This window comes from Neofelis nebulosa, chromosome 4 (assembly GCF_028018385.1).
Source record: "Neofelis nebulosa isolate mNeoNeb1 chromosome 4, mNeoNeb1.pri, whole genome shotgun sequence".
Lineage (NCBI taxonomy): Eukaryota > Metazoa > Chordata > Mammalia > Carnivora > Felidae > Neofelis > Neofelis nebulosa.
The window spans coordinates 93,805,897-93,832,233 of NC_080785.1; the positions used below are offsets into that span (position 1 = coordinate 93,805,897).

At 38.2% G+C, this 26,337-nt stretch overlaps 1 long non-coding RNA gene across 1 annotated transcript in view; it reads right to left on the minus strand.

The window, feature by feature from the left end:
- Window positions 1-2,122: 2,122 nt before the first annotated feature.
- LOC131509562 (uncharacterized) overlaps window positions 2,123-26,337 on the minus strand; it is a 117,209-nt gene continuing 92,994 nt past the window's right edge. The window contains exons 4-5 of the long non-coding RNA XR_009260573.1: window positions 15,327-15,394; window positions 2,123-2,173 (exon numbers count right to left, since the gene is read on the minus strand). This is a non-coding gene — a long non-coding RNA (uncharacterized LOC131509562). The remainder of the gene's footprint in view (window positions 2,174-15,326; window positions 15,395-26,337) is intronic.

Here is a 26,337-nt window from a genome sequence, read left to right on the forward strand (position 1 = left end):
ATCTCCAGGGGATGACCTTGGTATGGGGTGGGTTAATTAAGAATTTGGGCTGCTGGGGCAGGTGAATGTTAGCTTTGCCCACTTTTGAACTGCATTATGTTTTACTTATTACAACCCAAAAGTATTACTTTGGCAATTTGAAAAGAAGAAAACATGCAAGTTAGAGATTCTGGATAATTGAACAATTTTCTAACTAATTCATGGGGAAAAATAGTTCTTAAATATTTTTGAATTAATTTTTTTTAAATCATTTATTTTAAACTATTAAAGCTTCATTAAATTCACCAATGTACCGAATCCTTATTGGAAATCCTTATTTTGGTCAAAGAATTAAAGTTACTTCAAATATAGTAATGAAATTCTTAAGCATCTATTTAACTAAAGCTCGCAAAGTAAATCATATTCACTGTCATTTTTGCATAGGAGTAACAGTTCTGGCTTTTGAGAGCTATCAAAAATAGCATTTCATGGAGCCGTTACTATATGGCAGACATTATGCTTTTATTTTTTTTTTTTTGAGCTATAATTTACATACATAAATTTTACATAAAATTTCCCTTCTATTCCCTCAAGAAACAGATGCCAAGATGAGAATAAGCATGCATTATGTTGGCAAAGGTTGTTGTCGTTTTTAATTTTAGCTATTGTAATAGAAGTTTAGTTACTTCCCATTGATAACTTTTACAAAGAACTACATGAACAGCCCTATTCAGCAGGTGAAATCTCCCCAATGGACTTATTTTAAATAGCTTGCCCATGGCAATTCAGAGCTGGTTTGATCTTGAAAATGCTGCCTGTAACCACATGTGACCTATTGTCTGCAAGGATCCTAAGTCTTTTTTTTTTTTTTAATTTTTTTTAACGTTTATTTATTTTTGAGACAGAGAGAGACAGAGCATGAACGGGGGAGGGTCAGAGAGAGGGAGACACAGAATCCGAAACAGGCTCCGGGCTCTGAGCTGTCAGCACAGAGCCCGACGCGGGGCTCGAACTCGCGGACCGCGAGATCGTGACCTGAGCCGAAGTCGGCTGCCTAACCGACTGAGCCACCCAGGCGCCCCTAGGATCCTAAGTCTTTATTCAGTGATGGTTGGTTATGCAGGTGGCTGTTCAAAGTCAGTGAGGCACAGAGTGTATTTCCTGGTTATTTCCTCAGTTTAAGGAGGTGATCAATATCACCTTTTGAAGCTTTTTGCAGGTTTATCTTTGGGTAGTGGGAATACAGAAAATGCAAATAAATAGAAAATAGAGATAAAAAGTCATCCACACCCTATTTAGTAAGCATGTAAGTTTAAACTCAGTTTGATGGAAGTTGAGGGAAAAAAATTATTGAAAAGTAACATCAATCGTAAGCTGAGACTTGTATATAATGAGTTAAATTTATTAAGGTAAATTTTCTCTCAAGTGCTAAGTATGTAGTGAAGACACATTGGCAAAAATCAGTTTTTGTGTTTTAGGACTCTAGCATAAAATGAAGAAGAAACAAGGATTGTGAATGATGTTCAGTCCTCCATCTTTATGATTCTGATTTGTGTTACATTAGTAGAATAATTCTACTGAAAACCAGCATGATTAACCACGATGTGACTTTTAAGGAATTCATTTGGTGGAAGGTGGGGTGAAAAGGAAGTTAAACAAAACCTTTGTGGGGTCTTCTTTGATGTTATTTTTTAGTCTTTTGTTTTTGGCAGGGGTTGGAGTGCAGTTAGGGAAAATAAGTGGTAGAGAAAGGGATTGTGTGAATTAGGAATAAATAACTGAGTAATGTGGCCCCAGTGAGACCCAGAGGTTGGGATTGGAGGGTGGGTGTGAGGGCATGTGAACTGAAAGGTAGTCCATTTTCATTTTTTGTATTTTTGCTTTTTAAATCTAGGGTTACATCCGAGGCTGTATTTATCTCTCTAGAAAATTATCAGTAGAATACAGAAACAAAGAATACAGAAACTAGGCTCTATTTCCACCCTCTTGTGTGTATGTCTGTGTAAACTGGCAAGCTATAAGCTTCCAATGAGCTTAGAAATGGCATACCAGCTTCTCTCCTACCATAGCATCAATGTTTATCTACCTCTCCCACAATTAAAATCAGATGTCCGACCACAAGCAAGAGTGAGGCTTTGCTTACCTTAATAATGACTGCTTGTAACCTCACTATTCAGCCACTTAACTACTGGCCCTATGAATCAAATCAGCAGAGAGGAAGAAAAGTGTCAGTGTCAGAATCCACTTCGGGCATTTAAGCTGACTCCACATTTACAAAAACATTCATAGAAACAAATTCCAACCTCAAATCTTTTTCTCCGACTTCAAGTCCATCAGATTGCAAGTTAATTACTAATTCTAGTTGACTGCATAAATCAACAGACCAAAAATGTGTAACCATTTGCTTAAAGGGCAAATGATTTGTGAAATTTCACCTAGCTGTTTTTATTCATGTCATGCAAAATTATGTATATTACCATTATTCACCATTTAATCATCAGCCACATTCTAAACAGTTTGAAATATCAAAGTCAAATCTAAATTCTCTGAATTTTAAAGTGTTTAATTACACGAGGAATAGCAAATCAGGAAGAAATTATTCAAAGCTAATTTTGCAGATCCTTGCAAGAATGGAAATGGCAACCGTATTTCCAATAGGTCCAAAACCAGAAGTTAATTTTATTTCTCAAGTCAACAAAACTCTTTTTATTGAAATGCCAATCTGTTCACAGAATTACAAACTTACTGTATGCTAGAAAAAGGCTTAAAGAATGAACACAAATAGTTAAAAGGAAATCGTTGACAAAATACAAAATGAATGCATTCTAGGTAAGTGATTCTATTCAATTGCACATCTAATTGAGATATTTTGGATTCCTAAGCATAAGCTTAATTTTTTTCCTCCCAAGTTTGGTCAATTTTGATTTAACAAGCACTGCGTGCCTTGTCCTACCTCTTCGCTCTACTCAGATATCAGATTAATGTAAATTTAGTATTTGTTTTAATTCTATAACACACTCTTACAATATCTTCTGTCTATGCATTGAGCAAGAGAACTATTTGCAGACCTTGATTCTTCATTAAGTGGATGGAAGCATTTCTCCAGAGGTGTCTGATATATGGCAATAATGAAATAATATGACCAATTTGGTAAATGTTCACCAAAAGACCTCGAGACATTTACACATATGCAAGAAAACACAATGCATTATAAAAGAAGAGAAAAAGTAAATATAATGAAACTAGCTTATATAGAAATAATTGCCTCATTGGTTTGTGTCTCAACGTATTTTAAGGAGGACACTATTTACAATGATAATATAGGATGCTAGCTAGCATTCTTTCTAAAGTTAGGGAACCCAGTTTTATTTTTAGCAGGCTCTTAATATTTGTAGAAAAAGAGCTTAGCTACACCCCCCCCCATATTACATAATCTAGACTTATAAATGGAATGACTTCATTTTCAGTGATTGAGGTCTGAAGTTAAATTCATCAGTTTGTTATTCATCATATTTTGTCAAGACAAAAAAAAAAAAAAAAAAAAGCTCAGTGTGCTGGGGCACCTGCGTGGTTCATCTGACTTTGACTTAGGTCATGATCTCACCATTCCTGAGTTTGAGCCCCATGTCAGGCTCTGCGTCGACAACTCAGAACCTGGAGCCTGTTTTAGGTTCTGTGTCTCCCTCTCTCTCTGCCCCTTCCCCACTCACACTGTCTCTCAAAAATAAATAAACGTTGGGGCGCCTGGGTGGCTCAGTCGGTTAAGTGTCCGACTTCGGCTCAGGTCATGATCTCGTGGTCCGTGAGTTCAAGCTCCGCATAGCGCTCTGTGCTGACAGCTCAGAGCCTGGAGCCTGTTTCAGATTCTGTGTCTCCCTCTCTCTGACCCTCCCCCGTTCGTGCTTTGTCTCTCTCTGTCTCAAAAATAAATAAACGTTAAAAAAAATAAATAAATAAACGTTAAAAATAAATAAATAAGCTTAATGTGATTCCAAAAGTAAATAACTCATTTTGAGGTAAATCACTGAGAATTTAAAATTAAACTAAAATAGACGCTTCTGTTTTATTAATGAAATAATTAATAAAAGAACAGTAGTTTTCACATTCTTTCTGCATCACAGATCTCTTTTAGAATAAAAATCTGATGAAATGTCTGGATTTTCCCAGAAAAAAAAATGTATATTCTAACTAAATTTTGTATATGGTTTCTCTGTAAACTTGTCCTTTCACACCAAATTTTAAAAACCTTTAACTTGGGGTCAAGTTAAAGAATACCTGCATGCAATAAGGATCCTGTCATAATCATGTTTATTGTTACCAGACTGAGCCACAATTTGGCTCAGATTCCTAGCAGCCAGGGGGAAATAGAAAGCCTGGTTATGATGACCTCATTAGAAAAAAAGAAACAGGGAAAACAAAGTTTTGCCTAGCAATGAATTATAAATAATTTCCCCTGGAACTGTTTTTGTAAACTTTACTTTGGAAACTGTGCATAATCTCACTTGCAATAGTAAATTTCATGTAATTTCTTATTTTAGGCACTTAAGAAAATAAGAGGACATAAGATTACTAGGAAACATATAGCCTGTTGGTCGTCTGAACCATAGGAGAATATGCATTCAGTTCACCTGGTAGTTAGTCAATTCTATCCTTAGACTTTATAGACCTTAGGCTTATATTCCTTAACATTTTACTGCTCTTTAAAGCTGGGCTTTTAATAGGTACAGTTCAGGTATCAGCCCTCTGGAAATCTCTGATACATTCAGCCTTATGAAAGATAGGAAAAGAAGAAACAACATGTGTATAATAAAGTCCCCAAAGAAGAAAACCAAAACAATAAAATGAGATATTTTAAAAATCTATAATAAAAAAAACTTTCCTAAAATTAAGAATATATATGCATAAGACAGTACATGTTGAAAGGACACACTGTGTACCTGGGAAAATAAAATGAGAACACAGGAAAGTAAGGAAATTACTGGTTGTTGACAAAATTGAGTAAATTCTCTTGACATCTGGGAAACATCTTGAAATCTAAGTCACTTATAACTGACAGAAAATAAAATTGTGAGGAATTTTCAATAGCAACACTTTATGCCTTCTAGGATAAAGCAAAAATAAAATCTGGACCAACTGTGTTCTACTCAGATAAGTTGCTTTTCAAGTATAAAGCCAAACTCTTTTCAACATCCCATGAGTTATTCCTGACGTATCCATTCAAGAATAACCTTCAGACAATTAAAATGACTGGATAGACATCAATTTAAGGGCATTTGGTGAGCATTAGCATACAGTTAATTATAGAACAGTGAGTAAATAATGGTAATAAGGGAAGAAATACAATATGTAATAATTATAGGTACCAATCCTAATGCGGACATCTCCCCTAAGGGTACAGAGTGAATAGGATGAAGGAACAGGGATAGAAGGTAGACTTCTTTCAATATACCTTGTTCTATGGAATTGACTTTGAATCTGTGTAAGCATTTTATATAATAAAAAATTAAGTCCCTAAAAATTGAATTAAAATGAGAGAAGTGAATCAAAACCAGTAACTAGTGCTGGCATAACCCCTCAGAAACGAATCCAAATATCTTTTCGTTTGTATTTATTTTTTTAGAGACAGAGCAGGGGAGAAAGACAGAGGGAGAGAGGGAGAGAGAGAGAGAATCTTAAGCAGGCTTGCTCAGCATGGAGCCCAAAGCAGTGCTTGATCCTATGACCCTAGGGTCATGACCTGAGCTGAAGTCAAGAGTCAGATGCTCAACCAACTAAGCTACCCAGGTGCTCCAAAATATTTTTTAAAGAACAGTTTTTGATTGTATATCCCTAATATATGCCTTAAGGACAAAAAAAAAAAAGCTAGAAAAAAAATGGTAGTTTTCAGTAATCATAGTATAGGTGATAGCAATGATTTTGTAACTCAAAAATGTTGTATGCATAAAGTATAATTCTGCGATATTATAATCCTATTATCCAGTGTCCTTGACAAGCAAGATTCTTGACAAGGGAGAAAGGAAAAACTGATGTCAGAAAGAAGAGATTAATAAGAGCTTTTAGTCCTGAATTTGAAGTCTCAGTATAAACTGACATTTTCTGCTTGAAAGAAACTATTTGTAGTTTTTTCAACTGAAAAGTCTAAGAAACACTGATGCACCCAGTAGCAAAATGTCCTAGAAGCACTCTTGCTCCCCAGGATGTGGTGTTGAAATCCAATTTCCTTCTGAAAGGAACAAGAGATCTTTGGAGAGATGGCTAATTCTAGATTCAGATCCAGGACAGGAAATATACAAGCTTGTCTTGGAAACTCTTGTCACATCAGATAATGAGGAAGCTATCAAAGATTATTAAGTGTGTGTCAAAAACTTGAAAATCAGCTCTCAAAGACTGTCAAAGATGAAGCAATATGAAGACCAATGAGGAAAAAAAAAAAACCTTCAAAAGATTAAAATTCACCAGGGGCTCCTGGGTGGCTCAGCCAGTTGAGCCCTGACTTTTGATTTTGGCTCAGGTCATGATCCCAGGGTGGTAGGATTGAGCCCTGCATTGGGCTCTGCGCTGAGTGTGAAGCCTGGGTTTTTTCTCCCCCCCCCCCCCCCCGCCCCATCCCCACTCATACTATCTCTAAAAAAAACAAAAACAAAAACATATTTAAATTCATCAGCTTAAATCCATGAATTCATAATGATACTTAAAACAATAATTGGTCAGCCATCGGAAGACTCTAATGAACCAACTCATTACTTTGAAAATGTATAAGCAAAGAACCACTGAGTAAATTATGGTAGGTCAGCAAATAAATGAGAAAGAAATGACAGAATTGGAATATCATCCATTTGTAACACAAAATGTGTTCGTGGATGTAGGCATTAAGTATCAATTATTACTAATACCAAAAACAGAAAGAAAACCAGATATTAGGTGTCTCCTGAGAGAGGAAGGAATCTTTCCAAAAAATCAAACCTGAATCTGGTTAGTCTTCCTGATCCATTTATTAAGTCACAGACAAGTCAGAGGAAGAAGGAATATGCTAAACCCTGCTATGGAGATGTAATCAGGACAAAGAATTCTACAGGACACACAATTGAGTTTCTTCAAATAAACTGAAGAGAGGAAAAATAGATGGAAGGGGAACCCCCCATAGGTGAGAAAGGAATATATTAACCAATAATGGCATGTAGGCCTTGTTTGGATCCTGATTCAAACCAGAAAACTTTCTGACATTAAAGATATAGTTGGAAATGTAGACACTGACCAAATATTTGATGGCATTCAGAATTATTTTATTTTTAAAGCTACCATCATGGTATTGTGGTTATGTAGAAAGAAGAGTCTTCTTCTTTTAGAGTTACACACTGAAATGTTTGTTGACAAAATGAAATGTCTGAAATTTGCTACAAAATCATCCTGGAAGGTGTACATGGTAAGAGGTTCATGTTACAACATGAAATCATTTTGTTGAAGCTGGGTAATGGCACAGGGGAAGTTTATTACAGTATTCTATTTTATTTTTTAAAAAATGAGATGTTTAAAATAAAAATGTGCATTTGGTCGCTTTGCCTGAATGGCATTGCTTTGCTCTGATGGCACTTGAGAGACTTGAAATTTTCTGCATTAGGAGAGATTTCTTCTCCCTCCATTTCAGTGCAAAGCAGGCAGTGCTGCATGTGAGCCCAGTGAGAGTTAAAGACAGCTAGCAGCTCATACATCTGGGGAGCATTAGCTATATTAAGGACAAGCCAGCATGAAAAGGTAACCGGAAGAAGCAGCTGAGTACTCTCTGGTCAAGTCTTGAGGTCATCTGAATTAAGGGATTGCGGTTCCCAGTCTAGCAAGGGACGTGTATCATTTCAGCTCTCTGTTTTAAGCCCCAGCACAAGATTCCTTTGGTTTGGAACTGGATCAAAACTGAGACCAAGACTTTTCTATTCTCAATAAGCAAGTTTCAATGTCTTGTATCACACAACACCTTTCAGGAAAGAATGAATAGGATTTACATTTATAGTAACAAAAACTCCATGTCTTTTGGATTTTTTTCCGTTGCAAAAACTTCTATTAGCCATATCTGTGTATATGACGAAAAATACTTCTTTTGATTGTTGTAGGGATCAAAAGAAACCTGCAGTATTTATTATGTGGTGACACTGTAAAAAGCATAAGAATTCCTATAAAGGCATGGTGGAATTATTGGGGTCCTATAGCTTCAGCAAAGACAGGACTTTGAAATCAAACTGAAATTGTGTAAAATCTAACTGCCATTTCTCAGCTTTTTGGGTTAGGCCATGTCTATGGTTTAGTTCCCTCACTTACAGAACAGGATTGTAGTGATGTGTAAAGATAATACCTAAGGTGGGGCGCCTGGGTGGCTCAGTTGGTTAAGCATCTGACTCTTGATTTTGGCTCAGGTCATGATCTCATTGTTGTGAGATCGAGCCCTGCATTGGGCTCCACGTTCAGCGAGGAGCCTGCTTGAGCTTCTTTCTCTCTCCCTCTTCCTCTGCCCCTCCCTGACTCAGGCTTGCTCACTTGGTCTCTCTCTCTCTCTCTCAGAAATAAAATGAAATCTTAAGACAACAACAACAACAGGTAATACCTAAGGCAGCTACCCCAGAGTATACATTCAGTATGTGGAAGAACTGCCATTTTCACATTTGCTTTCTTATGAGCAGCAATTTCTGCCACTTGCCTTTGAATAAAAGCATGTTTGAGTGAGTATTAGGCATCTTTCTCCTTATGTAAACACCACTCCTGGACATTCCCCTAGCCTACCAGCTCAATCTCTCTTGAAGACAAACCTGAAACAAGCCAATAATTATTACAGATTCATTTTCCTTTTATGGTGAAACAATTTTTATTAAAAGCTGATGGCTGTATAACAATGTGTCAGGAAGCCTCAAGTACTGGTTATTAGGAAGACTCTAATACACTGATAATTTAATACTAACAGAGATGCAAAAATAAGTGTAATAGACATGCTGTTTGAGAAAACGTAGTCCTAATAAATACAGAATACTGAATGTGCCACACTTTGGCCATTTATAGTTTGAGCTAGAAGACGGTCTGTCTTCCGGGTGCCTTGTCTTTTACAATTAAAACAGCAGTGAATAATAAAAATGTATAAGCCATTTTGATGTAATCTTAAGGTACATAACCTGATGTCATGCTTCTAACCAGCCATATCTATATTGTAAATTTCACTTGAAATACATGATAAAATGAGCCCATTTCACACATGGTAAAAGCTAAGGCCAACAAGAGTTTTCCATCAACCTGTCAGGCATTTAAGGTAGGACAGAAGAGGTAGGAAGCAAGAGAGCTGGTAGCTCAGGAACTAGTAAAAGACTGTGAAGTCACTACACAACACTGTGGACCTACTCTCGTTCCTACTAGTCATTTCACTGACTAGAAGCTGGGACATTGGGAAATATACTTTCTTGTGTTTTCAGCATATTTATTATATAATCAATCCAAGTCCATTGTAGAATAATTAGAAGTTGTAAAGAAAAACAAAATTGCCTAAAGCCCTACCATTCAGAGATAATCCCATTATTGCATATTGATGTATCTCTATCTAGATTTTTGTATGAACATATAAATAAATATATATTCCATAACTTATTTTTTGCAGTTGATATTCTTTTATGAATATTTTCTGTGACACTTGGTAAAGATCTACACTAAGAAGTGTGATAATATGGTATTGTTTTCTGTTGCATATTTGTTTTTGTTGGTTTTTTTCTTTTACAAATGTGCTTGAATATATATCTTTATACAAAGGAAATATGATGTGTGAAAATTCCCACAAGTGATATCTTAGCATGGTATAAATTTGACTTCCTAATATCCCAGCTCGTGCTCCTTGTGAGAAGTAGTCCTTTATTCACCTTCCATGGCAGACTTTCTTATTTCCATAACCGACTTTTCTATGTTGACAACATAGCAAATTAATGGAAAAGCCCACAGAAGGTTGATGGAAATAGGTATTATTTTTTGTCCATAATCCCTCTTGAGCAGGTTTCCTATTAAGTGAGAAAATATTTCTCCAAATACATGGTGTGGCCATTGGTGACGAAGCTAGGGAGCAGACAAGGACACTGAGAGGAGATGCCTGCTGTCTTCACTGTGGCTTCACAGGAGCATCTGAAACCATCTCTGGGTTTAAGAGTGAGTCCATCTGACCAGATATTTTAGCAAGTTTTTCAGCAGCCAAAAGTCCAACTCAGATATAGCTTAGTTTTTCACGAAGCTGACGAACCCTTAGCCATTTTAAATTGTATCTATTAAATCCAATTCATCAGACCTTGCAATGGGTGCTTTGGCATTATACATCTTTGGTTCTTATTCATAAGCTTCTAACTTTCTAATTCTACTCTACCAAAGTCAGTCATTTCCCATGAAGAAAACCAGAATACGATGTCTTGTTTCGATTTCAGAATCAGGTTACATTTCTGGTTTCAGTGAGTATGCACAAGAAATACATTTTGGGTGACTGAAGCTCTGTAATTTTTAGTGACTAACTATAAAGAAAATATTTACAAAGAAAAGTCTTAGTGGATGTCTAAGTAGCTCATATACACTGATGGCCCCCAGAATCTATTCTATACACGTTCTCATGTTATAATACATTGCACTACCTACCTCGGGCACCTAATTCAGGAGCAATCCACATGTATAAGGAGTCAGCTTGTGGTCAAAATCAGAATGAGGCCGAATTCTCAACAGGCTGCTCACATGAGCCTCTCTGCTCATGGTTTTGATTCATCTGCATTTGGCAGAAGAAAATAGTGCCAACCCCAGCAGGTGAGGAGGTAAAGGAAGAACCCCAGAGTAGACAAGGATGTCAGGAAACCGGAATATCAGGACAGTACAGAAATGCAGAAACACACATGAACAAGGTCGATGTCAGTGTCAGTGCAATCCAGACCTGGTGTCGGAACAGCTGCCGAGATAAAAAGGATCCTTTTTGGAAAAATGCTTTTCCCAGGTCTGCCTTACCTTGTTATATACCACATGAACGCTCAGGGAAAGTCTGACCAACCATTTGCTGACCATTTGTTAGTTGTGTTAACACTGATCACATACGTCCCTCTGACAATTACTGCTGGGTCATAGGAGGAAATAGAGATGCATAACTAAACCAAACCAAAACAAAACAAAACAAAACAAAACAAAACATCATTCCTCCTGCAAAGGCCAAGGTCCTTTTCAGTCCTGACTGAGTAGTGCACCGGTGAGCAGCTGGGGACATGGGCTGCTTAGCTACGGGAGTCTCTGGGTCTCCAGAAGCACCGCTGGTAGGAGTTTCAACAGAAGGAGGAGTCTCAACAAGTCACGTCAGTCGTTGAGTAGCCCTTGCAGCAGAGAGACACTGGTCATACCTGCTCCTGCTGCTGGCCTCACTTCTAGCATGGTAGAAAAGCAGCGACTTGTGTCAAAGAAAAGGTTAGAAGACATTCAGTGTGTCACCTGGGTAGGTGTGCTTGAAAGGGGGGTGTTGTCACAGTGCAGGCAGTGCTGCAGGTACCTGAACTGCGGGCCTTGGGATCGAGCACATGTTGACTCCATCGGTGGCAAGGGACCCACAGTGGGAGAAATCCCAGTTAACTATGGGACTGGAAGCTGCAGCCCCTGTAACTTGATGGGTTAACATCATCCTAGAACTTGCTACCAGCACAGAGAATGACGGTTTTGTCATTGACCCACAACATCATGGTGGCTCAAGAAAGGTAGTCAATGACCCAAAGAGGCAGAAGTACAACTAGGTAAAAGCATGTGTGAAGGGTTTTGAAACTGACACATAATCTAGGCGGAGCCCCTAAAATATGTAATGAACTTGGTGTGCCAAACCCAATCAGGACTTACTTACTGTGCCTCCATTCAGCCCTGATGCCAGTTAGAGATCTGGAAAATCCCCTGGGACCTCCAGGGAGGGAGCTTTACGCCAAGGTAACCACCTGTTGAAATGCAGGGCTCAGTGCACTGCAGGTCAGTCTAGGATGACCCAAGTGAAGAAGGGGGTGGAAGGATACACACGAGGCTTTATAGAGACCAAGATCCAGGCTGCCACACAGGCTGGGAACAGATCTTACACTAGCATTGCTCTAGCGGTGGTCAGTGAGCACTATTATGTAGTAGGAGTGGACTGGAGACAGCCCAGAGGAAGTCTCAGTTAGGGCAGGCCCTGGGGAGCCACAGCTTGTCCAAGCAGAAGAGAAAAATGGAGCCCAGTAGTCAACCCTCAATTTTAGTGGATATGGGGAAGTTAAAGACAGATCCATTTTTGATGATAAAATAGTGAGGATAATCTGCCATAATCTTCCCCCATAACAGCTATACCTCAGTGTGATGGTAGAGCCACCTGAGGACATTTTGGAAATTTTAGGAGGCTTGTATTTCCCTTTTGCCACACTGATTGGGAAATGCTGTGGACATTCAGTGAGATGGGTTAGGGATACAAGGTGTCCCGCAATCAAATAATTGTACCACATCCTGCCCAACCTTCACCTTGTCTCACTAGAAATTTACATAGATGAAAACCTACCTAGAGCCTACCTTCCTTTATATTAACACAAAGTAGTTCTGTACCGTTTTAATATACATAGAATCTTTGGTAATAACTGTAACTGGAGAGAAGACTGCATTTGGTTTCACGGGAATGATTCCACAAACCGTTCCCCGTCTCAGAAGACCACATCACTAACAGCAAGGCTGCGCGTGATTTTGAGGCCACCCTACACAACATACCTGGGTGGTCAGAGTCTGTACGTGTCACATTCATGATGATTCTGCACATAGTTGCACATCTGGATGCCTAATTATATGTTATGGTGCAGTCATATCTGAGTCATTATAAATTAAAAGTAACTAAATTAAAAGTAACTAAATTAAAAAGCAAACAAATAGAGAAAATAAAGCCAAAAGTTAATTTTGAGAAAAGATTAATAAAATCAATCAACTCCTAGCAGGACTGATGAAAAATAGAGAAAAGGCTCAAAATACCAATATCAGAAATGAAAAAGGAGTCATCATTAGAAATCATGCAGGCATTAAGAAGGTAAGAAGAGGCTATTATTTAGAACCCTAGGCAATTAATTTGAGATTTCATGTAAATCAGTTAATGTTTTTAAGTTTATTTATTTTGAGAGAGAGAGAGAGAGAATAGGAGGGGCAGAGAGAGAATCCCAAGCAGGCTCTGCGCTGTCGGCAGAGAGCCTGACGTGGGGCTTGATTACAGGAACCATGAGACCATGACCTGAGTCAAAACCAAGAGTCAGATGCTTAACCAACCTTAACCACCCAGGCTCAAGCTCTTCCTGACAATAGAGAAGAGGAACCCTTCCCAACTTCTGTAATGAGTGAGCATTTCCTTGGTCTCTGTAACCAAAGATCTTTGTTTTTCTAAAAAGGAAAATGTAAAACTAAGCTTTCTCTTCAAGTTAGGTAACAATTCTAAAGAAAATAATAGCAAACATAATCAAGCTCTGTATAACAAGGATACTATATCATAACCAAGATGGAGTTATTCTAAAAATATAATGTTCAGTTAACATTTGATAATCAAGCAAAGTAGGTTAGCAATTAACAGAAAAAGGGGAGAAAAATAATAGGTCATCTCAGTAGAGGCAGGGAAAGCACTTGGTAAAACTCAACACCCATTTGTGATAATGACTTCTACAAGAAGTAGAAAGGTCTTCTTTATCTGATGATATAAAAAAAAAAAACCACTGACAAATAATATAAATATAAACCAAAAAAAGAATCTTATCATATTTAGAGGTGAAATATTGAAAGCTTTTATTAAGAGACTGGGAATGAGACACGGGTTCCTCCTATCACCATTTACTATATTGGGCAATCATCACAAACCCCAGTGTCTGTAAGGTTCATGGCAATAGGGAGGGGTGGAGTCTATGGAATTTGAGAATCTTCTGCCAAAAGTCATTCAAATTCAATTACAAAGCAAAACCAAACAAAACCAAGACAAAACAAAACAAAAATCACTGAGCCAGCCAAATAAAATATCTGCAGGCCAGATTTAGTCTGCAGTCTGCAAATTGGTGAACTTGGTTGGGGTTGTTTTGGGCCCAGCTGATAGGATAATAAACTTCACGTCTTAAGTGAAAACAGTAATCAAGTATATTACTACCTGAAGGAGACCCTGTGTTTTAATAGATGTCAAAGTCTCAAGCTAAACTTTGTGTAGTTTGGAGGAGAGCGCTGAAAAGGCAAGCCATACAATACTCAGAAGGAATAAACAATACTAGGGTGTCAATGGAAAGAGAGGCTCACATCGTGGGACTTCAGGAGTAGCGATAAACAGCAAAACCACTGGGTTATGAATTATTCCAAGAAATCCCCAGGGCATCTCTGCTTGAATTTATCACATTGTACAAATGTGAAAGAAGACAGATTAAAAAATGCAGTAGTGAGTTGACTGTTTTGGTAAATACTCCCATTAGAAGTACTTGCATGTAAGAGGCACTGGTGAAATCTTTGAATTTGAATAGTGTTCTTTCCTGATATCTGCTGTCCTAGATGCCCTAGGACATGAATGAATGAATAGGATGAATAGGAATGGTCCTTTATGCCCTTAGACTGGTGTCATCAGCTTGCTCCTGGGCCCAGAGTTGCAGACACAGGAAAGCAGAAGGCAGGCAGGCCAGTTTGCTCAGCAAGAACCCCTCTTGGGTGGTCCATTTTGCACATGTGTTAAGAACTGGCTTGACCCAGAACTGCCTCCCTCATTTCTGCAGGGCGAGGTTTATGGAATCTTTGGTGCAGTGACTTTCTGAATCTAAACTGACCTTGGCTTTTGTGTTTCCTTGGATAACCGTCTCTCCGCTTTGCAAAGCAGATGAGCTCTCTGCCTCCCTTCCAGATGAGGTGGAGATTGGAGAAGATAACTGAAAGTTTAAACCTGACACCCCTCTGGTGCCTTTGCTGCTTGGTGTGGGTTTCCCAGGTCAGCCAGTGAGACAGCTCCAGGAGCTCACCCAGAGTCCTTGAAGGAAATCTTATCCCTGAAGCAAGACTCATGTCAGTGGAGACTGACAAAACTGACTGCCCGCGCAGTGGTCAGTCTGGCTGTCACCCACATGCCCAGTGCCCAGCATGGCACCTGGAAATGCCTATTTTCAGAAATGCCAGGGTTTGGGGAGTCCTTGACTGTGTTTGTATTTATGATCACAACTCTATGTTTTAGATGATGTGGCTTGGATTCGTCTTCGTAGTTGTCTTCAGACTTTTCTGCCCTTCAAAACAGGAGCTGCTACCAAGGGCCTAAGGAGGTGATACTAGGAGCAAAGGGAGAGCATTAAATGCTGTTTAAGTTGACAACTCCAACTTACCTTTGGACTCGGTCCTTATCAACCACCTCCAATCATCTCTAATTCATTAAACTGCTTTTTGCTTCTTCCTGAAAAAAAGGGATAACAGAAGAAACATATTTTTTTCTTTTACTATAAGTTGTTTCAAGAACAGTGCCAGGCAGCACTACCTTGGCTAGGGTTTCTGACACAAGTTAGTTTTAAGGAGTTTATCACATTCACTGTTTTTATTTTATTTTATTTTATTTTATTTTATTTTATTTTATTTTATTTTATTTTATCTTATCTTATCTTATTATTATTTGATTTTATTTTAAGTTTACTTATTTATTTGGAGAGAGAGAGGCAGAGAGAGAGAGAGGGCGAGACAGAATCCCAAATAGGCTCTGTGCTGTCAGCGTAGAGCTGGCACAGGGCTCGAACTCATGAGCCATGAGATCATGACCTGAGCTGAAACCAAGAGTCAGTCGCTTAACCGAGCCACCCAGGAGCCCCACAACATTCACTATTTTAGTTTTTAGGTGGCAGAAACCTTGCCTGGGTGTCAGAGTTCATGTGCATGCTCTGTTTACTAAAACATGAGTCACAACTGAGGGTTTCTCGTTGCCCTTTGTTATGAACAGTGTCACTTGTATCAGACCACGCTTTCTGGTTTGTGCCTTCAAATACAGCTTTGGTTACCATGAAATACTGAACTTTTGTCGGTGAAATTTAAATTTCTTACATGGGGGAAAATCTAAATCACATCGGGGAGAGAAGAAAGAGATCTGAAGTTGGGGAAAGTCCAAAGACTTGAATTTACTTGTTAATTAATGTATCCTATGCCTAAATAGAGCATTACTTAGTCAATGGTTGTTGAATGACTTAGTGGTGGGGAACTTTACTTTTGGAATGAAGGTATCTCATAAAGAATCCTTTTGGGGATAAAAGGAGCCCAATACATTAGCTAAATAATTATGGGCCACATTTAAAAAAAAATCACATGTATTAATACTTTATTAAATAGAAAAACAGAGATTTGAAAAAGAGCACTGGTTTTATTTATTTTTTTAAATTTATTTATTCATTTTGAAAGAGAGAGATGGTGCATGCTAGTGGCGGAGGGGCAGAGAGAGATGGGGAGAGAGAACCCCAGGCAGGCTCCACACTGTCAGAGCAGAGCCTGATGCAGGGCTCGATCCCGAGAACCGTGAGTTCATGACCTGAGCTGAAATCAAGAGTCAGATTGATTAACCAATTGAGCCACCCAGGCACCTGGAAAATAGCACTAGTTTTAAATCACCAAAGTTTCCATAGACGGGGAAGAAAACAACATGATACACCACAGATTCCAGTGGCCTCTACCCATCAGGAAGTGTGGGAATACCTGAAAAGGAGGCAGATTTCAGTAGTGAAGACAATCTGAGTGTCTTCCAGTTCTGGTAGCTACACAGTGGTGTCAGAAGCACAGCAAACACTTCCCCAGCAATAGATGTTTATCACAGCTCCACTGAGGAAATATTTTGCAATGTTCATCAGCATAGCACCACTTTGGGGAAAGCCCCTTCCACATTCTTTAGTCTATGTGCTTACAGTGGGGCTGACCCCAGCCCCAACTGCACAGGCATGAAAAACTAGAGTCAATCCAAAGACGTTTACCGATTACATCAGAAAAGGGGTGCATTTGTTTGCACTGCTAGGAGGGATCTTAAAAGTTCTCTTTGCAAGAAAAGCATCTGTGACTGTGTGTGGCAATGGATGTTAACTAGACGTACTGTGGTGAGCATTTTGCAGCATATACAAAATCCAGTCATTACACTGTACACCTGAATCTAATACAGTGCTGTAATATCAGTTATATCTCAGAAATAAGCAAATACGTAAAACTGAAAGATAAAGTAAACAAAAAAGAAAAGGAAAGGGGATGCATCTGTTTCATGGGAGTTGGAGGTAGGAGGAAGACTTGAGTTACTCATGGTCACATCTTATTACCAGGTGGGAAGAATCTTTCAGAGAAGAATGATAATGAAAAAAATATTCAGGGGTGCCTGGGTGGCTCAATCGGTTGAGCATCCGACTTCAGCTCAGGTCATGATCTCACAGTCTGTGAGTTCAAGCCCCGTGTCAGGCTCTGTGCTGACAGCTCAGAGCCTGGAGCCTGCTTCGGATTCTGTGTCTCCCTCTCTCTCTGACCCTCCCCTGCTTGTGCTCTGTCTGTCTGTCTCTCTTTCAAAAATAAATAAACATTAAAAAATTTTCAAAGATAAGAGATGAATACAGATGGTTTTCTGGTCATATTGTGAGAGCATCTAGATCCAGCTATACCTGAAGCATCAGATTTCTGTAGTTTTCATTTAGTGAAAAACTTTTTTAAATCCTTTTTTTTTTTTTTTCTGGCATTACCCTCTCTGTTGCTCTTCCGCAGTTCTCATCCAACAAGGTAATGTTTTCCTTTAAAAAAAAGTCAAAAATAATTTTTATACATTACTAACAAACGATCCATGTCTCCATTAGGTACCTTTAATGTTCTACTTTTTATTTTATTATTTTATTTTTTATTTTTTTGGGACGTTTATTTATTTTAGAGAGAGAGCAAGTGGGGGGGGGGAGGGGAACAGAGAGGGAGTGAGACAGAGGATCCGAAGCAGGCTCCATGCTGACAGCAAAGAGCCCAGTGTGGAGCTTGAACTCACAAACCATGAGATCATGACCTGAGCTGAAGTCAGAGGCTTAACCGATTGAGCCTCCCAGACACTCCAATGCTCTACTTTTTAAAACAAAATCTCAAGCAGCTCAGAATACTTTTATACAAACTTGTTAAAAATGAGAGTTTGGTCCAGTTCTTTTTAGAAGACGAAGAGCTGTCTGCAGGAATAAGAAGATGAACTTGCATGTAAAAATAGAGTTTTTCTGAATTAAAAGCAATAACATAGGCACTGAAAACATCATTTGCCTTGTAGTCAGCCTGGTATTTTTAGCCCCTCCTACACAGCGTTAGGTCAGGGGAACTGAGAGCTCCATTCTCTCATCTTCATGCATCCACAATTCTAGCATTCATTTAATTTCTGACTAAAAGACACTAACTGCCAGTCCAGCAGGCTCTTGAGAGAGCCTCAGACCTTGTTCTTCCCCAGTGTTCTCTAAGGTTCCTGGAGGTGGGACTTCCACTTACCACCCATAGATCCCAGCCTTTCCTCCCTTTGCTATTTCAGCTTCCTTTGAAAATTTGATTCATCTTTACAATTTGGCTGGCTTATTCTCAGCACCTGGCTATCAGACTTGGGAGCTGGTGGGGACGTATCTATTTCTTGTATCACACTGTGCGTCTTTATTTAACCCAAAGCTCTACCAGTTGAAATGTGGGATTGAATAGACAAATTACACTGACGTGACTTGTCTATAAAAATTGCCCCCAAAGAACCAGCTTCTTGCCTTTGGGTTATTGTGTCTAAATCTGTCATTCTCTGGTTCCCTCCTCCCCTTGAGAATGTTGGCATTTGCCTCCAATTCTAGTGAGACTGGTGAGTTCACACCAAAAACATTTCTGAAAAATATGTAAGATGAGCTAAAGATTTAAGTGATCACGCTGATCAGAAGGAAGTTCAGCAAAACTTAACACAGCTTCTCTGACTCCTGGAAGCCGTAGTCAAGATCCTGCCCGTGCAAAGTGGCATCTAGCCAGGTCTGAGAGCTTTACTTTACACGTCTAGTTCAAACTAAAGCTTTATGATAACTTATGAGGACTTTGAGAATAAGTCCTCTTGTCTTATATTTCTTCTTTAAAAATCTTGGCTCTCTGAAGTCCTTTGCATTTGCTTATTAAGTTTAGATTCAGCCTGTCGAATTAAAAAAAAAAATCCACAAGAGTTTAGATTGCAGCTGATTGAGTGTTTCAATCCCTTCATATTCTACAGCACAATTTAAATTTATTTTTTCTTCAATTTCTTTTAGTGTTTCCAGTTTTCTGCATAGAAGTCTGATACAACTTTAGTTAGATTTATTCTAAGTATATGGCATTATGATGCCATTATAAAAGCATTTACTAAATTTCATTTCCTAACACTTTCCAATATACAGAAATGAACGGATTTTTAAATATTGATTTCCTATATAGCAACCTAGCAAAGCACTCTTTAAGTCTCATGATATATCTGTGAATTATTTAAAATTTTCTTCATATATAAGCAATTACTTCATATAGAAGTTTGCTGTTATTTTTTCCACTTCCAAACTTCATGTCTTTTTTGTTGACTTACTATATTACCACGAACTTGAGCAATTTGTTGACTAAAAGTGATAACATCATTGCCTTGTTCCCAATTTCAAAGGGAATAATTTCATTATTTCACCCATATGTATACTTGTTGAGGTTTTGTTTTGTTTTTTAGGTATTCGTCATTAGATTATTAAATGTTCTAACCTGGTTTCCTAAGAGTATTTGTATTCTTCTAAATCATACATGCGTGTTATAATTTCATCATGTACATTTTCTGCATCTGTCAAGATTATCATGATTTTGTCCTTCAATTCATGAACGGGCATGTTGCTAGAAGCCAGATACCACTCAAGTGCTGATGGAAAAAAAAAAAAAGTTCTGCAAAGGGGAAGTGCTCAACTTTGTCAAGGAGAGGCCATATTGTTTGCACTACTGGCAGTTATAAATAAGTGCATGTAAATCAGAGCATCGGTTAGTTACAAGGTACTTTTCAAACACCAAAGACCTGGATATATGTGTTGAGAGGAAAAATTACAAAAGCAAAAAGAATGGCATTTTAAAACATGTTATGAGAGAGGGCCTTACTATTATTCTAACTCATTAAGCACTTTCTACATGAATTATCTGACATATCCTCAAAACAACCCTATCATTTCCACTTAAGACACAGGAAACTGAAGCTCATAGTGGTTAAATAACTCGCCCAATGTTACATAGCTAATAAGTGTGATTGATGCAGTTCCAACTGGCTCCAAACCCAAACTCTTAAGTTTCTTTCAGAGGAGGCAACATGATATAGTGGGTAAGGATTTGCACAGGGTTTGGTTTTGATAAATGATGTTTTTTAAGTGACAGTTTTATAGATGGAAATAATAGACAAGAAGGAATTGTACTCTGAACTATTTTATAGAGATTATTCGTGTGCAGAATTATAAAGTCTGAAATTCTTTTATTCTGGAAACTCTCACATTAAGCTTCTCTAAATGAAAGAACTTAATGGTGTGGCTTTGGGCTGAGCAATGGGTCGAATGTTTGCATGTCTAGTGGTGAAAGAAATTCTTCAGTTTTCCTCATTCCTTCCTACGTGAAAACTCTAAATGTGCTCATAGTATTCCCTAAAAAACAGTGTCACTTTGGACACTGTTAACTATGCCAACACTGTGATGATGTTCTATGATAACAACGCATTCTTCTGCTTTTTTCAGCACTTCTGTTCCTTCTAACTTCTTTGTGGGCTGCTCCATCCATCTCTTAAATGCTGATTGATGAACACACTCACTTCCTGGAAATCTCATTATCTTGGGATCTCGTACCTTATCTATCTAGCAGCCGAAACCAGAAAATAAAAGTGACGAAATTTACACATCATTAATACATATGTGTGTGTGTGTGTGTGTGTGTGTGTGTGTGTGTTTTCAATCCAAATGGTTATTTATTCTAAAACTGGAAGCTACTTTGCCTACATTTTCCCCAGAATGTTTAAATGAGAACCGGGAAGGAAAAAGTTACAGATGTAAACATTGACATAGTTGCTTTTTTTAAAAAAATATTAAAACCCTTTTTATTAGCCACTTCCATGAATGCTTTACAGGTTATGCAAAAACATTTACAGGCTCCACATGGTGTTTGCTTTTCTCGCAAGTTTTTCCATCTACTACAAGAACAACAGAGGTCTGATTATATGTGTATTACAACATATAATATAATTATATAATCTGTTAATTGTATAATTATATAAACATATAATTATATGTGTATTATATATAATTATATAACATATTAATTATATACGTAGCAATGTAGAATCAATATATAATATTATTATATATAATACTAATATATACCGACATATTACATACTGATATATACCTTATACTATATATAATCAGTATATAATATTATTATATATAATCAGTATTATTTTCAGAATTTTTTTTTGCTAATCAGGCTTAATTTTTTTGAATTAACTTTTTATTAAGACTTCATTTTTTTAGAGCAGCTTTAGGCTCACAACAAAATTGAGGGGAATATACAGAGATTTCCCATATAGCCCCGTCTCCACAAATGCCTGGCTTCCCCCATTATCAATATCCCCCACCAGAGTGACACATCTGTTACAACTGATGAACCTGTACTGACACGTCATAATCACCCAAAGTCCACAGTTTACATCATGGTTCACTCTTGGTGTTTTACATTCTGTGGATCTGGACAAATGTAAAATGCCATGAACCCATCATTATGGTATCTTACAGAATATTTTCACTTCCCTAAAAAGCTGTACTCTGCCTATTCATCCTCCCATCCCTCCAACCCCTGGCAACCTGTGATCTTTCTGTCTCTAGTTTTGCCTTTTCCAACATGCCATATAGTTGGAATCATCTAGTATGTAGCCTTTTCAGACGGGCTTCTTTTACTTCGTAATATGCACTTAAGATTCCTCCATGTCTTCTCATGGCTTGCTAGCTCATTTCTTTTTAGCCCTGAATCATATTCCATTGTCTGGATGCACCATAGTTCGTCCATTGACCTACTAAGAGACATCTGGATTATTTACACTTTTTGGCAATTACGAATAAAAGTGCTATTAACATTCATGTGCAGGTTTTTGTGCGGACATAAAATTTCAGCTCCTTTGGATAAGGAGCATGATTATTGGATCCCATTGTAAGACTATATTTCGTTTTGTAAGAGACCACCAAACTACCTTCCAAGGTAGCTGTTCCATTTTGCATTCCCATCAGCAATGAATGAGAGTTCCTGTAGCTCTATATCCTTATCAGCATTTGGTGTTTTCAGTGTTCTGGATTTTGGCCATGCTAGTAGGTATGCAGTAGTATCTCACTGTTGTTTCCATTTGCATTTCCCTGGTGGCAGACAATGTACAACATCTTTTCACCTACTTATCTGCCATCTACATATTTTCTTTGGAGAGGTGTCCGTGGCCCATTTTTTAATTTGGGTTGTTTTTTTATTGCTGAGTTTGAAGAGTTCCTTGTATATTTTGGATAATAGTCCTTAATCATATGTGTCTTTGACAAATATTTTCTCCCAGTCTATGGCTGGTATTCAGTATTATTTTTTTATATTCTTCAGCATATAGAATTCAAATATTGCAGAAAATACAAGACAAGAATTACAAACAGAAAAAAGTTTAAGTGCATGAAAAATAATATTATATGTATAACTCTGAGGAGGGAGACAGAGAAATAGGGTCAGTGCATGGGGTTTTAAAATTCAGATTAAAAATTATTGACTAAAATTAGGTAACATTTTATATCAAGTATGTCAGATTACGTTTTTCTCCATTCTTTTCTATGTGTTTGAAATAGTTCAAAATTTAAGGAGGAAAAAAACTGAAATCAGACCAGGTTCTAGTGTTTTAATACAGATGACATTAGTGAATCCATTACTTCCATCTGATCTCTTTTCAGATGGAAAATAATCTCTTATAATCTTATAACTTTTATAATCTTATTTATAAGATTTCTTTCCATTATAATACTCTGAGAATGCTTTTTTGATGGCATGTCTCCCTACTTTCTTTGGTATATCCTAATTCACAAAATATGAAACTTCAAAAGATTTGCTTAAGCTGTACATTCAAATTAGCTCTTTTATAAAGAGGAAGGCAAACATATTGTTACTGCAATAATTATTGTCTTAAAACAAGTGCCCTCACTTGAATTTGGACTCTTCTGTTAACTTAGTAAATGAACTCATGGTCAGTAGCTTGAATCAACTCTAAATATAGGATGTTTACACCACACCCAGATTGGGTCAACACTAAAACGAGGTATATACAAAGGAATTCTTCCCACTTCTCTTGAAAACACATATTTCCATCGGGCTCATAAATCAGGATTTGCCATATGTAGTGCACTTAACCCCAAGCTAAGATTTCTAGAAAACATTTCGAAAATTTATTTAGCAAATCATGATCACTACATTTCTAAGTGGTCACTTGGAGTGGACAAAAGAGAAAACATGGGCTTCTGGACTCTTCCTGTCTGAAGCCTCCAGCCATACTCCAGGGTAGTAGGAGCAATGAGCTGGGCCAGAACTTTCCTCCCCAACACCGACCCAAACTCAAATCACCTGCAGCAATTGAGCTCCTTAAAATATTCCCGAAAATGAAAGCGTACAAAAGGAATCTGGGATTTGAAGCATTCTTACAGGCCCCAGAAGTGAGGGACTGAAGAATTTTTGGCCCTGCTCAGTTTCTCAGTGGATGAGGCAGTGTCAGGGCCTCCTGACTATGTGGGTCAGAACTCGCTTTCCACAGAGATATGAAGAAGGAACTGGTAAGACTTTTTTAATTGCCTATGTGAAGGAAATCACTGAGGACACTTGAGCTGAAAAAAGGGAAAAGGAGGGAAAAGAGAGAGGCTATGGCGTGAGAGCACACATCACTGCATATGCCTTTTCTCTGCTCCCCGTGTTCCCACTGTAGTGTGGATCTGAGATGGTTCATGTGCTGATCTCTGATTGTTGGCTCATCATTCCAGCAGGAACGAGTTCTTTTGAGGTCTTTGTTTCCTCTTTGCCCACCTCTTTCATCTCATCCTCCACTTCTTAAGTTCTCTAAACCATAAAACGTTGATCCTATCAGAAGTTTGGAGTGCCATGGTAGTCTGCAGATTCAGGGTAGGAGAAACTGTCTTAATTCCTTTGAACTGGGGTTGGAAATAAGGACGGGCAAGAGATACTTTAGGGACACTGAGCTAGTGATTGAAATGCTTGGGTATGTTATAATGGGGGTCTGGGCCCAGGACCTAAAGTAGACTTATGCGGACTTAATAAGAGAGAAATCCAATATTTTAAAGCATCACCATCTAATTCTGGGGAACCTGAATTTTAAACATATAGGACACATGCCCACCTACTACCTATTGACTATTCAGTAGGAAGAACTGTCTGTGACTCAAGACTTTGCACAGTCCTGTCTGAACTATCCTCAATAGGAACTTCCCTCTTTTTAATGGTCCAAGACAGCCATAAGGCTTCTTTAATAAGAGGCTGGATCCCTGACATCAAGAAGGGCAGTGGAATTTGGAAGGGGAAAGATGTTTATACGTTTTACTTTTTTTTAGCACTCTGCACCTGTACATGGGTGGTACTATGAAGAACAAACTCTGGGCGTTCGCCTGAGCCAAGAGAGCAATGAAACTCAATCCTGATCCCATAGAGGGTCTCTCATCCTGCCTCCAGACATCCCACTGCTTTCACTATGCTGCTTCACTCAACCTCATGGCTCTATGGGCTTCTCTATGAGTTCCATGAATGGTTCATTGCATTTAGATTCAAAAATATATACCCCCAAACTGAGAATTTCTCTCTCCCTTGAGAAAACTAGTACGTTTTTAATTTTTTCTTGGGAGTCTATAACTTTCTTCCCCAAAGTAAGTAGTGTAAACAAATTATTTCTGTCAAACCTATATTATTGGTATCTTTAAGAGGTTCCACAGGATAATTGTGAATTCAGCCTGATTCTACAGAAGTAATTCAATACTTCCTTCACTGCCACCCCTGCCTCTGCTGGTTTCTTGTCTCTCCTTTCTTCCTTTCCTTCTCCTTTCCATCTCCACTCAGCTCTTAGAAATTTCAGTACTGACAGTTGGTCTCCAACTCCGGCTTGTCTTCTTGATCTTGCCCTGTCTTCTCCAACTAGACCTAGTGTGTGTTCTCTATCCCAGCACTGACTCTTGGCAGACTCCTGCTTTTGAGTTGCTGGTGTTCTCTGGCCAGTACATGAGTATAATTTTAGCAAAGGCAGAAAGGGGAAAAGTTGTGCACCTGTTTTATTCTTCCTAATCTCTCCCCCAGGAGAAATAAATCTGGGAAAAAGAATGGGGAGGTGCAATGGAAAAGGTCAGCCCAGACTGCTGTGCTTTCTGAGAACAGAGAAGACAGCTGTGCTGGTCCAGAGAAGCTGGCCCCTGAGTTAACCAAGAAAGGCCTACAGCCTTGTTGCTGTGACCCTTCCCCAGCCCACCTCCTTGAGTTGCTACTTCTGGCAACGGAGAGAGTCAAAGTGATCCATTCAGGAACTGTGTGGCCCTGGTTATTGATATTCCATCACCAGACACTGCATCAACCCAGACCTGGAAAGACTGGACAGATTAATAGCTTCTTCACATTTCTTTGGGTGGTAATACACAGCTATACTTGGCTTATTGATTAATTATGATGTCAAATTAAGTTAGGATAAACTTTCTAGCTCATATAAAAATTGGCCCCTACTTATTTTGTGTCCATACATCTCTGTCAAATAATACCTGGCTACACTGTTATTCTCATCTCTGAGTTGTTCCTGTTTAAGCAGGTATTATGTCTAACAACACTAATAACAGCCAAATGCATAGGACTTTTTATGGGCCAGGAGGTGTTGGAAGTATTTTACATAGACTAACTCATTTAATACTCATAATAACCCTAAGAGGAAGGTAATTTTATCCTCATTTTATGAATGACAAATCTTAGGAGAGAGGTTAAATAACTCCCAAATCTCCTGCCAATGACCAGTGGTGAAACTGGGATTCAAATTGAGATGGTCTAACTCTGGAGTCTAGATTTGCAATCATTAAGTCATTAAATTGTATTTATATAGTCATCAATGTCTAGCACAAAATGTTAAACAAATAAGTGTTTAATAAAAAAATCTGAGCTCATTATTCTAGTTTGGGGGTATTAATCCTGGGATCCATAGCAAGTGCTTTAACATGACAAATATTTTATTTCATACATTTTCCACCCATATGACAAAACTAAGACTTTGGGAGCTCCAGAGCCCTGACCCCATTGGATGGGATTCAAAGTCATTGTCTAACTCCATAA